This window comes from Sitophilus oryzae, unplaced genomic scaffold, assembly GCF_002938485.1.
Source record: "Sitophilus oryzae breed Bouriz unplaced genomic scaffold, Soryzae_2.0 scaffold_690_pilon_pilon, whole genome shotgun sequence".
NCBI lineage: Eukaryota > Metazoa > Arthropoda > Insecta > Coleoptera > Curculionidae > Sitophilus > Sitophilus oryzae.
The window spans coordinates 192-12,495 of NW_022147296.1; the positions used below are offsets into that span (position 1 = coordinate 192).

General features: G+C 32.3%; 1 pseudogene; it reads left to right on the top strand.

The window, feature by feature from the left end:
- The first annotated feature begins 1,295 nt into the window (after positions 1 to 1,295).
- The window catches only part of LOC115888270, a 31,687-nt pseudogene continuing 20,678 nt past the window's right edge, over positions 1,296 to 12,304 (top strand).

Genomic DNA, 12,304 nt, shown 5'->3' on the forward strand with positions numbered 1-12,304 from the left:
GAAAAGCTACCTTTATTTCGAAGTTATTTTAATATACCGGGTGCGTCTCAAAAGTGGCTCACCCCTATAACTTTTTTATTTTTTCAGATAAAAAAACGAGATTTGATATGTTAGTATATGACATAAATTGGGATTGATTGACGTATTCAATTGTTTTTGGTAACTTCCTCCAAAACTCCAGAAATGCCTACAACTTTTGATTTTTAAATGGCACCCTCGGTATATATTAGTTTATTCGATAGGAAATAACATTCTGAATGGAATGATATATCATACGCCAACTTTTGACATTCTCGCTTAATAAAAAATTCTATTTTCAATTTCAATCTAGAGTGCCATGACTGTATTAAAAGCACTAATTCTTAATCAAGGTGCCTTGCAAAAATAGATTTGATCGTCTAATGTTTTTGGTGTCTTGTCCTGGCCAGTTAGAAAGTCCTCAAATCGTATTTTTAATCATATCTCAATTTTTTCAAATTTGATACCACACACTTTCGTTACAAACCGCAAGTTATAATTTCAAATAAACCATATGCGAACATGTCAAAAGTTGACATATAATATGTTATTCTATTCAGAGTGTTATTTTCTATCGAATAAAGTAAAAAAATACCGAGGGTGCCATTTAAAAATCATAAGTTGTAATCATTTCCGCTGAAACAAGAAGTGACCGAAAGCAATTGAATATGTCAATCAATCCTAATTTATGTCATATAGTAACATACCAAATCTGTTTTTTTTAACTGAAAAAATAAAAAAGTTATAGGGGTGAGCCACTTTTGAGACGCACCCGGTATTCTGTCGTACGATATTAATTTATTCTAGATATACCTATTTTTAATATTTTGTTTTACTTAAAACACCTTAAATGTAGATGCAACAGCAATACAGTCATAAGTTATAGTGTATTATGTAGGTATTAATTTAATATTGAAATTTTCTATTAGATATAAAAGGTGTAGTTAAACTCACGTTTTCATTATACTCGTATACACTGCTTTCATGTTTCTTTTAAATATAATAAGCCGTATTTATTTTCTAGATCTCATCTGCTACTCATAAAGTAAGTAGTGATTTTAGATAAGTATTTTTATTCTCTATATGCTTCATCTTCTGTCCGTTTTATTCTTGGTGTGACATTTCCATTAAAATTTTATTATTCTAAGCTTCTGCTTATGTACTGCCAACGGATTATGGTATATTGCTTTCGGTGTTAGTAACTATTTAATAATTTTTTAAAATGTTTAAAGAGCTTAAAACAGTTGCAGTTGTGAATTGTTATTGTATTTGTTTAGAAAGGAGAGACTCCTTTACATTTGGCCAGCCGAAATTGTCGACCTGATGCAGTCACACAGTTGATCAAGTACGTCAAAGATAAGAAAGGCGAATCTACAGCATCAGCTTATGTGAACGAGTTGACAGAAAACGATGATAGCGCCCTCCATTATGTGTGTACTGTAACAAAGGATGAAGTTGAAATTCCCAATTCCGACAGGTATATTGCTCAAAATCTTTCGAATAAAAATATTAAGGCGGGAGCATATACCAGAAACTTAACCTGGATTTATAAACTCGGTAGTTGAAGTTCAGTTGAGGTTCAGTTGACGTTCAAAATGTTCAACACTATGAAAGGATTAAAATGAAATGATATGCAAAAATGTCAAAAGTTGACATGTGATATGTCATTCTATTCAGAGTGTTATTTTCTATCGAATAAAGTAAAAAAATACCAAGGGTGCCATTTAAAAATCAAATGTTATAGTCATTTCCGGTGAAACAGGAAGTGACCGGAAACAATCCTAATTTATGCCATATACTAACAAAACTATCAAAATATAAAAAAACTACATCAAAAGAAAAACGTTCGAAATTTTTTTTGCAATTCCAAACCTAACCTACAACCAAAACTGACAGGTTTATAAATACAAAAATGATGAACTTCAACTGCCGCGAACACCCATCTGTAACTGGACCTCAACTGAACGTCAACACCCGAGTTTATAAATCCAGCCTTATATACCCTGACCGCGATGTGGACCTAATATGGCCGATTTAAATTCCAATTTATCAGTGCTACTAAGTACTAGTAGTGTAGTAAGTGTATAGTTACTGACCAGTGAACAGTTATTTCATTATTTCCCTCAATTTTTGGCCGAGATCTACCGCATGCTACAAAACCAACTATTTTACAGTCTTTTTTGATAAATCGCAATAGTGTCACTATTAATTTAAGTTCCCGCACAATTTCATTCTACATTGACTACCTTTAAATAAAATCAATTGTTGAATAAATAACACAAAATAACCTCAGTAAAGATAAACAAATCCGCAAAATGTCAAATCAAATACAAATGTTTCATTTAAAACGCCAAACAGAACTATCTAAGGATGTAGTAAGGACCTATGACCTCTATGATGTCCTTCTGTCCATCATGCATAAATCCATGGATAGTATTATGCTCCTACCTTAATTCAAAAATAAATGTTTTCGAGTTGTATTTATCTCGTTATTCCACAGAGAAGTGGTGAAACTTCTTTTGGAAAATGGAGCCGATGTAAAACTTCAAACGAAACAGCATGAGACGGCTTTTCATTTGGTTGCTTCTGCGGGAAACAACGATGTTTTAATGGAGATGATTTCGCATATGTCACCTACGGATGCTCAGAAGGCCTTGAATAGACAGAATGGCAACGGTTGGACGCCACTGTTGATTGCTGCCCACAAAGGTATTTGGATAGTTATTATAATGGAGAAACAGATTTTCATGAGAATAATTTCACTAGGTTGATACTAGGGTTGACAGATTGATAGTACACATTTATTGGGTGATTGGACAATAATTTCATAAAAGTTTACATTAAATATTTTCATTTTTAACTATATTAAAAGAAGTAACGAAACTTATAAATTAATCTGTAAATTTTGATAACAGCAGTAGAGATATACTCTTCTTTGCCCTTTTCTTTTTTACATGTATTTGAACTTCTGGTACTCTTTCTCCGTATCTTTTCATCGAACCTACTTTTTATCGTACTATTTTTTCCACAGTTTTTATCCGTACTTTTTCTTTCCACACTACTATCACAGATTAGGTATCCTATAAGTATACAGATAAAAATCTTGTCCCTAATTCGTGGTACGAAAATTGTTTTTTATGACGATGTGCAAACAAGTCAAATTTCCTGTGCGCAAAAATAAACTCGCGTAAAATAACAATAAACAGCGTAATAGAGAGATATCGCTAAACCGAATGGCGTGCATGGACGGTAATAAGGCCAGGTGTTATTTCCTTTACGTGAGGTGGTATTAACTCTCTTCATTTATAGTTATCGGATCGGAAAGAATTCTGATCGCGTCGCGTCCGCTATTTAAACTTAACCTAACTTTGAATTTAAAACTTTGAAATTGCTTTGTTTACTAGGTATTTTAAAACTAAATGGCTAAAGTGCTTATTTCCAGTGCTTTATTGTTCAACGTCTGCCAGTGGGTTTAGGGCAACAAGCAACAAATTCTCTTAGAAGGGCTAAGTCGTCATCTGCTGTAAACCTAAGACTCTTTATAGGTTCTTTAGTATTGGAAGAGGTGGAATCCATATTTTGGGCCATATTTATTTAATTTGCTTAACTAATTTGCCAAACTAATCCCAGCTACTTAAATATCAAATTACCTAATAAAACTAAAGCAATAATTCGAAACAATTCAAACATAACCTAAAATAAAAGATCTCGCCGGCCGGCTCCGGTTGTCAAATACCCGCACATGCCCATTTAAGCAATTTTTAAACGTTATCAGAGGTTATTTAGAAAGAGCGCTTGGTGTAATTGATCCGCAAATTACGCCAGGCGGTAACGTTATTAGTGGGTGTTGCGTTAAAAATTGACTCGCGCATATCGTAACCATGATAAGGTACGCGTAAATACTGGATGACGCTATTCGGTTTTCCGATATCTCTCTAATAACTGTGCCTGTCAGGTGCTGTGCACAATTTTAGAGGCCATAAGTGGGCGTGCTATGTGCGCAAACTAGTCACCTAACTAGTGCTCGATTCCGAAAATTGGAACCACGAAAAACAATAAAGAAAAAACAAAGATTATAATCTGTATAATCTGTGCTACTATTTCCGTTATTTTCTATCTGTACTTTCTTTTCGGTATTTTTTTGTCGCTTTTTGTGTATATTTTTTCACAGTATTTTTTACCAATTCAATTCCTTTCGTAATTTTTCCTTTTCGCACTTTTCCTTTCCGTACTTTTTCATCTGTATTTTTCCTCTCTGTATTTTTTTCCTGACCTATTTTATTTCGTACTTCTTTCTATTCGTATTTTTTCTTTCATACTGTTTCTCTCTATAATCTTTTATTCGTTATTTTTTCTTTAAGTACTTGTTCTCTCCGTTTTCTTTCTTCCGAACTTTTTTAAGCACTTGATTTCTATCGATGATTTTCACTACGTATTTTTTTCTATACTTATCTTTTCTTTCAGCATTCTTTTTTCCTTGCTTTATTTCAGTACTTTACTATCACCGTATTTTTTCTCTGTAATTCTTCTTTACGTACTTCGTGGCCAACCCTACTTTTTATTTTTTCTTTATTTTTTTCTGTCGTTCACAGTTTCATTCCATATTTTCTCTGCATATTATTTTTCCCTCCTTTTTCAGTACTTTTTAAGTCAGTATTCTATTTTCCGTATTTTACTTTCTTATTCTATCTATCTATTATAATTTCTATCCATATTGTTTCTCCCTCTATTTTTTCAATACTTTTTCTTTACTAATAACTGGCTTTATTTAAAATACTGAAACTTTATTAGTATTAAAAATATGAAAATAAAAACCAGCAACTGTTATTACCTAGCTGCATCGTATATTATATGATAACTGAACAAACAGAAATATTGTTTTATATATTCTTTTTTAGGTCACATTGATTTGGTAAATAATTTGCTAGCTAATCATGCCAGAGTAGATGTCTTTGATACCGATGGTCGCTCTGCATTACATTTAGCAGCTGAACATGGATACCTTCACGTCTGTGATTCACTTTTGACAAATAAAGCCTTTATTAATTCCAAATCAAGAAACGGTCGGACGGGTAACTAAAAATCACGTAGTTTTTTTTTTCGATTCTTTAATATCATAAAACTTCCACAGCGCTTCATTTGGCTGCCCTAAATGGCTATGTCCATTTGGTAAAGTTTCTCATAAAAGACCACAACGCCGTCATCGATATCTTGACATTAAAAAAGCAAACTCCCCTGCATTTAGCAGCAGGTGCTGGCCAAATTGAAGTATGTAAGTTGTTACTAGAACTGGGAGCAGATATTGACGCTACAGGTAAATGATACATTGTTATTTTATTAAATTGTCATATATTGTCAATATTTCAACTTTAACTAGATGAGGATGGCCAGAAGCCTATACACGCCGCTTGCCAAAACAATTTCTCCGAAGTTGCCAAATTATTTTTACAACAACATCCTAGCCTAGTAATGGCTACCACTAGAGATGGTAATACTTGTGCTCACATTGCGGCAGCACAAGGCAGTGTAACTGTCATAGAAGAACTGATGAAATTTGATCGACAGGTAAGCTATAGACGTAAAAGTATAAAAGTGATAGGTAAGCAAAATATTAGACGCAATTTAAATGAAACAATTGACAACATTATTCAATAGAATGTAATACTTATATGTCTGGGTCATTAAATTAAAATTGTATAGGGTATTGCAATAAGAGGTTACGGAATTTTGATAACGAATAAAATAAAAGTTTTATAACATACCTAAAAGTTATTTATGGCAGTGCGTAGCTTGATAGTGTACATACAATTATTATATCTAAGTGAAACACAATATCTGCCAAATGGCCACTATGATTTCTCTGGCAGATTTCTGAACACATTTATGGAGTTATGTCACAAATTATTCGCCTAATTTTTTCCTTCAATTGTTGTATAATTTGCGTATTGTTTCGTAAGCTTTGCTTTTCACATTTTAATAGACAATAGCATTTTTACAGCCCCACAAAATATAATCTAGTGGCGTCAAGTCGTATGATCTTGGTGGCCAATTTACCTCCCCATTCTTGGAGATAAGCCTCTTTGCAAACTGTGTACTTAATAAATTCAAAGTTTCACCTGCTGTATGATATGTCGAACCATCTTGTTGGAATCACATATTTTCTGTATCCATGTCCATCATTTGATTCCACAAGAAAACATCAATCATCGTTCGGAATCGTTCTCCGTTTACTGTAACAGCTTGTTAGTTTTCATCTTCAAAAAATATTGGTGGCAAACCATTCAACAATTGAAAGAAGAAATTAGGCACATAACTCCAAAAATGTGTTCAGCAGTAATGGAAAATTTCAACAAAAGAATTGTGGGCTGCCAAAGAAGTCGTGGTGGCCATTTGGCAGATATTGTGCTCCACGTATAATTATTATAACCTGTCCAGCTACGCACCGCTGTAAATAACTTTTAGGTATGTTACGAAACTTTAATTTTTTTCGTTACCAACCTCCGACACCTCTTAATGGAATACCCTGTAGATACAACTATATACCTAATCTTTTCAAAAAAAAGTTTAAAAGCTGGCTGTACTGAACTGATTCTGATTGGTAGAGCGTTATTCGAGACTAAAAATACTAAAACTGTCTTTAATTGAATTAATGAGACTTAGATGTGTTAAGGATGTGTGTGATTCTATTTTATAGGGAGTAATATCCGCTAGGAACAAATTGACAGATTCTACGCCTCTTCAAATGGCTGCAGAGGGAGGACATGCTGAAGTCGTGAAAGCCTTAGTTCGAGCTGGAGCTTCGGTAACTGAAGAAAACAAAGGTAAATAAAAATAGAAACAACTAATATATATATATATACAATGTTGGTTTCCAGGAGGATTTACTGCTGTGCATCTAGCAGCTCAAAATGGTCACATGCAAGTGCTAGAAGTTTTGCGATCATCCAATAATCTAAGAGTGACTAGCAAAAAACTAGGTGTCACTCCATTGCATGTTGCAGCATATTTCGGTCAAGCAGACACTGTGCGCGAATTACTTACTCATGTACCTGGTACCGTAAAGTCTGAGCAACCAAACGGTGCTTCATTAGTACCCGCTCTCGGAAATGAATCTGGTATGACACCCCTACATCTGGCGTCATTCTCTGGAAACGAAAACGTTGTACGATTACTTTTAAATTCTGCTGGTGTTCAAGTCGATGCAGCAACTCATGAAAATGTAATTTGTAATACTTATTCCTAAATAGATATATAATCATACATTTTAAGGGCTACAATCCCATGCATCTTGCTTGTTATGGAGGGCATGTCACTGTTGTAGGACTGTTATTAAGTAGATCGGCAGAATTGTTAGAAAGTAGGGACAAGCATGGAAAAACCGGATTGCATATTGCAGCTACTCATGGACATTATCAAATGGTTGAAGTCCTTCTAGGTATAATTTGTATCTTTTATATGTTATATAAACGCTTTAATCACTTGTCAAATATTTTAGGCCAAGGAGCTGATATAAATGCTCCAGATAAAAATGGATGGACCCCTTTACACTGTGCTTCACGAGCAGGATGCTTTGAAGTTGTTAAACTATTAACTGAGTCAGGAGCATCTCCAAAATCCGAAACAAATTTGGGGGCCGTCCCAATTTGGTTTGCGGCATCTGAAGGCCACCATGGGGTACTAGAATATTTGATGACAAAAGAACACGATACGTATACTTTAATGGAAGACAGAAGGTTTGATATGATCTTATTATCGTTGTTGGTAAAATTAAATTAACTGTAAATGTTTCACAGATTTGTATATAATTTAATGATTTGTTCGAAAAACCATAATAACAGACCAATAGAAGAATTTGTTTTGGTCTCACCTGCCCCAGTGGACACGGCAGCTAAATTATCTAATATTTTAATAGTTCTTTCGAATAAGGAAAAAGAAAGAGCTAAAGACTTAATATCGGCGGGAAAATTTTGCGAAGCTATGGCTACTGAACTTCTAGCGTTAGGTATGTATAGTTTAGTATATGTTTTTAAATTGAGAATATTTAATACCTGTGTGAGTATATATTATGTATATTTTATACTGTTGCAGCGGCTGGAGCTGATTCTGCTGGAAAAATTTTGACTGCAACTGACAGGAGAAGCGTTGAATTTTTGGACGTGTTAATTGAAAATGAGCAAAAAGAAGTTATTGCGCATACTGTTGTTCAACGATATCTTCAGGTAAAGGATAGGTAAATCAAGAGGGAATAGAAAAATTTGTACACTTACCACATAGAGTGATTATAAATTCTCTAATATATTTCATAAAGTGTGTTTTAATATGAAATTATTATAAGAAGTTCTACATATTTTTATAAATTTAAAAGACAAAATGACTTTTATATAGGCTTATCAAATTGCTCCATCTTCTTTTGTTATTTCCTGGTTAACATTGTTTTTAAATTGTCTAACTATAGACTTGGTGCATTTCAGTTGATTTTAAAAATTCATACCGCAGCGCTCGATACGGCAGAAATCAGAAGTTTTCGGCTCTGTATTTCACGCAGTTTCGATGCTGATCGCATTAAAATAATATTAAAATCGTGGCTTTGTCATAATATTTAAATATTTTAGTTTTTAATAGTGCAGTTATTGAAACTATAAAACTCTTAGGTACGAGGTTTGAGTGATGTAACGCTGTTTCAGGTTGTAAAATTAAGTGGAAAAGAACCCGAATTGGGCACTGCTTCAGGTTGTGACTATTTAAATGTTAATAAAATTGTCGAAAAATGGAGTATGTAATATATACTGGTTGTTGGGTACAATATTCAATAACTCAACTTTCCCCTATAAACAATATCATCCTAAACAACTCTTTATAGCTTTGCATAAGCAAATTCTCACACCGATAAAGTTATTTACTTATATAGAGTGTATCTTCACATTATAACCAGTCAAAAAGTGTTGATGACATTTTGTCACATTACTAGATAATTCAAATTTAAAATGTTGACAGATGTCTTCTATTATTTTTTTACAAATTTAATATGCAGGTCTAATGAGACTACTTGACTTAAACTTATTCCTTAATAACTGTCGTATACAGGGTGCTACAAATTCGAGATACTAGCATTGGTATCTCGGGAACCGTAATAGATACGAAGATCGTTAAATTGGGGCAAAGTTGCGCCTTGGAATGTTCACCAAGATGCCATCAAAAATCTTTCAAAAATTTCAAGGATTGCTGAGTTTTTTGGAAAAAATGATTTTTTTTGAAAATCAATTTTATTTTTTCCTGTCGTTACTTTTTAGAAAATCAAAAAACTAATTGCACATTCTCATAGCCACTTTATTAGCGCTATCTATGGTATTTTTAGATTTTCAAATTAGCTCATAGTTCGTGAGATACAGAGGCCGACTTAATTTTTTTAAATACGGACCTGCATTTTTTATTTCAGATTTTGAAAGAACTCGGTCTCCTGAGTACAATGATATGCCACACTTTATACTTTTTTTTTTGTTTCGCACATTTGAACACAATTTATTTAAACTAATTTCTAAAGTCCGGTTCTGTTTTTTTTAATATTTAATCTGTTGATCGTTACAATATTGATAAGCCTTCAAACTTAACAATGACGTAATAAAAATCAAATTAATATTTTTCAACATTTACAATAAAATATAAAGTACAAAATGCATTCGGAAGTACATCAAGAAGATATGTTCAAAGAACTATAAATAAAACTGAACAAATGATAAATTTGTGCAATAGGAAGGGTGGTAACCCTTTCAAACATGTAGAGCATTAGAAAGTAGTTTGTAGAAGTGGATTTATTTATAATAACCACGATTAATATTATGCATATTATTAGGTCGTACATTGAGATTTCAAATTCACAATAAAAAAAGTGAAAAATACTATCTTTAAATTGCTGACCTGGATATTATTTTTGAATCTTTCAATTGGCTCGATTTTCCTTATTCAGTGTTAATTAGCGCTGATTTGCGATGAATATAATCAGACTAAATAATTTAAAAAACCAGACTCGGACTTGAAATTATTTTAAATAATAATTAAATAGTTTTGTTGTTGTTAAGGTACACAAAATAAAAAAAAAAGTATAAAGTGTGACATATCATTGTACTCAGGAGACCGAGTTCTTTCAAAATCTGAAATAAAAAATGCAGGTCCGTAATTAAAAAAATTAAGTTGGTCTCTGTATATCACAAATTATCAGCTAATTTGGAAATCTAAAAATATTATCAGATAGCCCTAATAAAGTGGCTATGAGAATGTGCAATTTATTTTTTGATTTTCCAAAAAAGTAACGACAGGAAAAAATAAAATTGATTTTCAAAAAAATCCGTTTTTCCAAAAAACTCAGCTATCCTTGAAATTTTTAAAACTTTTTTGATAGCATCTTGGTAAGCATATCCCAAGACGCAACTTTGCCCCAATTTGACCATCTTTGTATCTATTACGGTTTCCGAGATACCAATGCTCGTACCTCAAATTTGTAGCACCCTGTATAGAGAAAAATATTTGGAGATAATGTCGCAGCAAGTGGATTAAATTTTTGAACACCGCGTATATGAGGCATACGCTAATAACTATTCCAAATTTGAGTGTCAACAGTTTTTAGATGAAATATTAGTCACGGACAGACCTGATATATTAAAACTTATCGATACGATATGTATTGATATTTTTTCTTAGATTGAAAATTCCTCACGGTCGGTGTTATAATTCAGAAACTTTTCCTTTTTTTGTTCGGTAACCATTTAAAATAAAGTTTTGTCATATTTCGGCTGTATTCTTTTCTTTGGGTATATTTACTGCCGAAGATAATTTCCATCAAACTAAAATCATGACCTCTCAGGGAGCGGAAGAAGAGTTTGTTTCTGCCATGGTCAAGTCTAGTTACAAACGTATTCTTCTTTCCTCGATTTGCACGTGCTGCAGACGACGTTGCAACACCAGACGAACTGGCATTTGCACTTCTCTTCCACGTCTTTGACCCTAGTTTGATAGCCTCTACCGCAGCACAGGAGCGGACAACCGTCTAGGCCAGGACTGGTCACATTACACACGCGACCTCTGGTGCCTAGAATGTTCAACCTACGAAAATATAGAGTATGTTGAGACCTAAATTATACAGGGTTGTTCACCACATACGACACGGAGTATTGGAGCTAAACAATTAGATTTTTACAAGTGTTCGTTGAAGGACTATTAGAGCAACAATTTAAAAATATTTTTACAAGATACAGAGTGTCCCAAAGAAATAAAAAATATCAAAGTTGTATTTTTTTAAATAGAACACCTGTATATTATTACATTTTTAGTTTCTATCGATCAAAATAAAGGTATATTTGATTAAGGTTTACCTCATTTTAATCTTACCGTTTTTGAAATATTTAGGTTTTTGTTAAAATACACTAATAATTTTAATGCTTCATTTCTTCAGGTGTATTTAAGTTTTTAAAACCAAACATTGTACTAAAGTATTTCTATTTACTAAATTTTGTGTTGCAATAATAAAAATTGTACTACCTTATACAGAGTGTCTAAAAATTGTTTTAAATAATTACTAGCTTTAAACGGCAATAACTTGTTTAAATTAAATGGAACACCCTGTATATTTTATAAGAATCAGATGCACAATTTAATTATTTATCAAATTGTATTGTACCTATCTCTCTAAGTTTTCGTAGAAAATGCATTTTCTTATAATTTAGACCTCATTTATCAATATACCCGCATGAAATATTGACATTTTAGATTATTTTTAGAGATGTAACAAATTTTTTAAGAGTACAGATACTGATAGTGTCGACATGGTTCATTTATTTCATTAGAAAATAAAAAAAAACGGTTTAAAAATTTTGTTAAAGAGGATCAATTAATATGATTCCAGTAGTCGAACTACATTAATTGACTGTTTACGTTTATTAGTAATAATTGCTCCAAACACTAAAAAACTGAATTTTGTATGTGTATTAGACAGTATAGTAAAAAGTAACACCTTAAACATGTTATTTCATTTTTTGACGAATGCTTATTTATAACAACAGAGACGTTCATTTTCATAACTTATTATTATATTTAATTCTAATTCAAATCCATATTTATTTAAAATAATATATTAACTAACACAATTAAGTATGTAATGGTGGTATATTTAATTAATGGTGTACTCTTATAAAGATTGAAATAGTTTTTTTTTGTATACAAATGGGCTAGTAATATCGTTTTTAGCAAGAAATGTACATTTTGTACATTTGTTGCCTTAAAAACAATCTAAAAT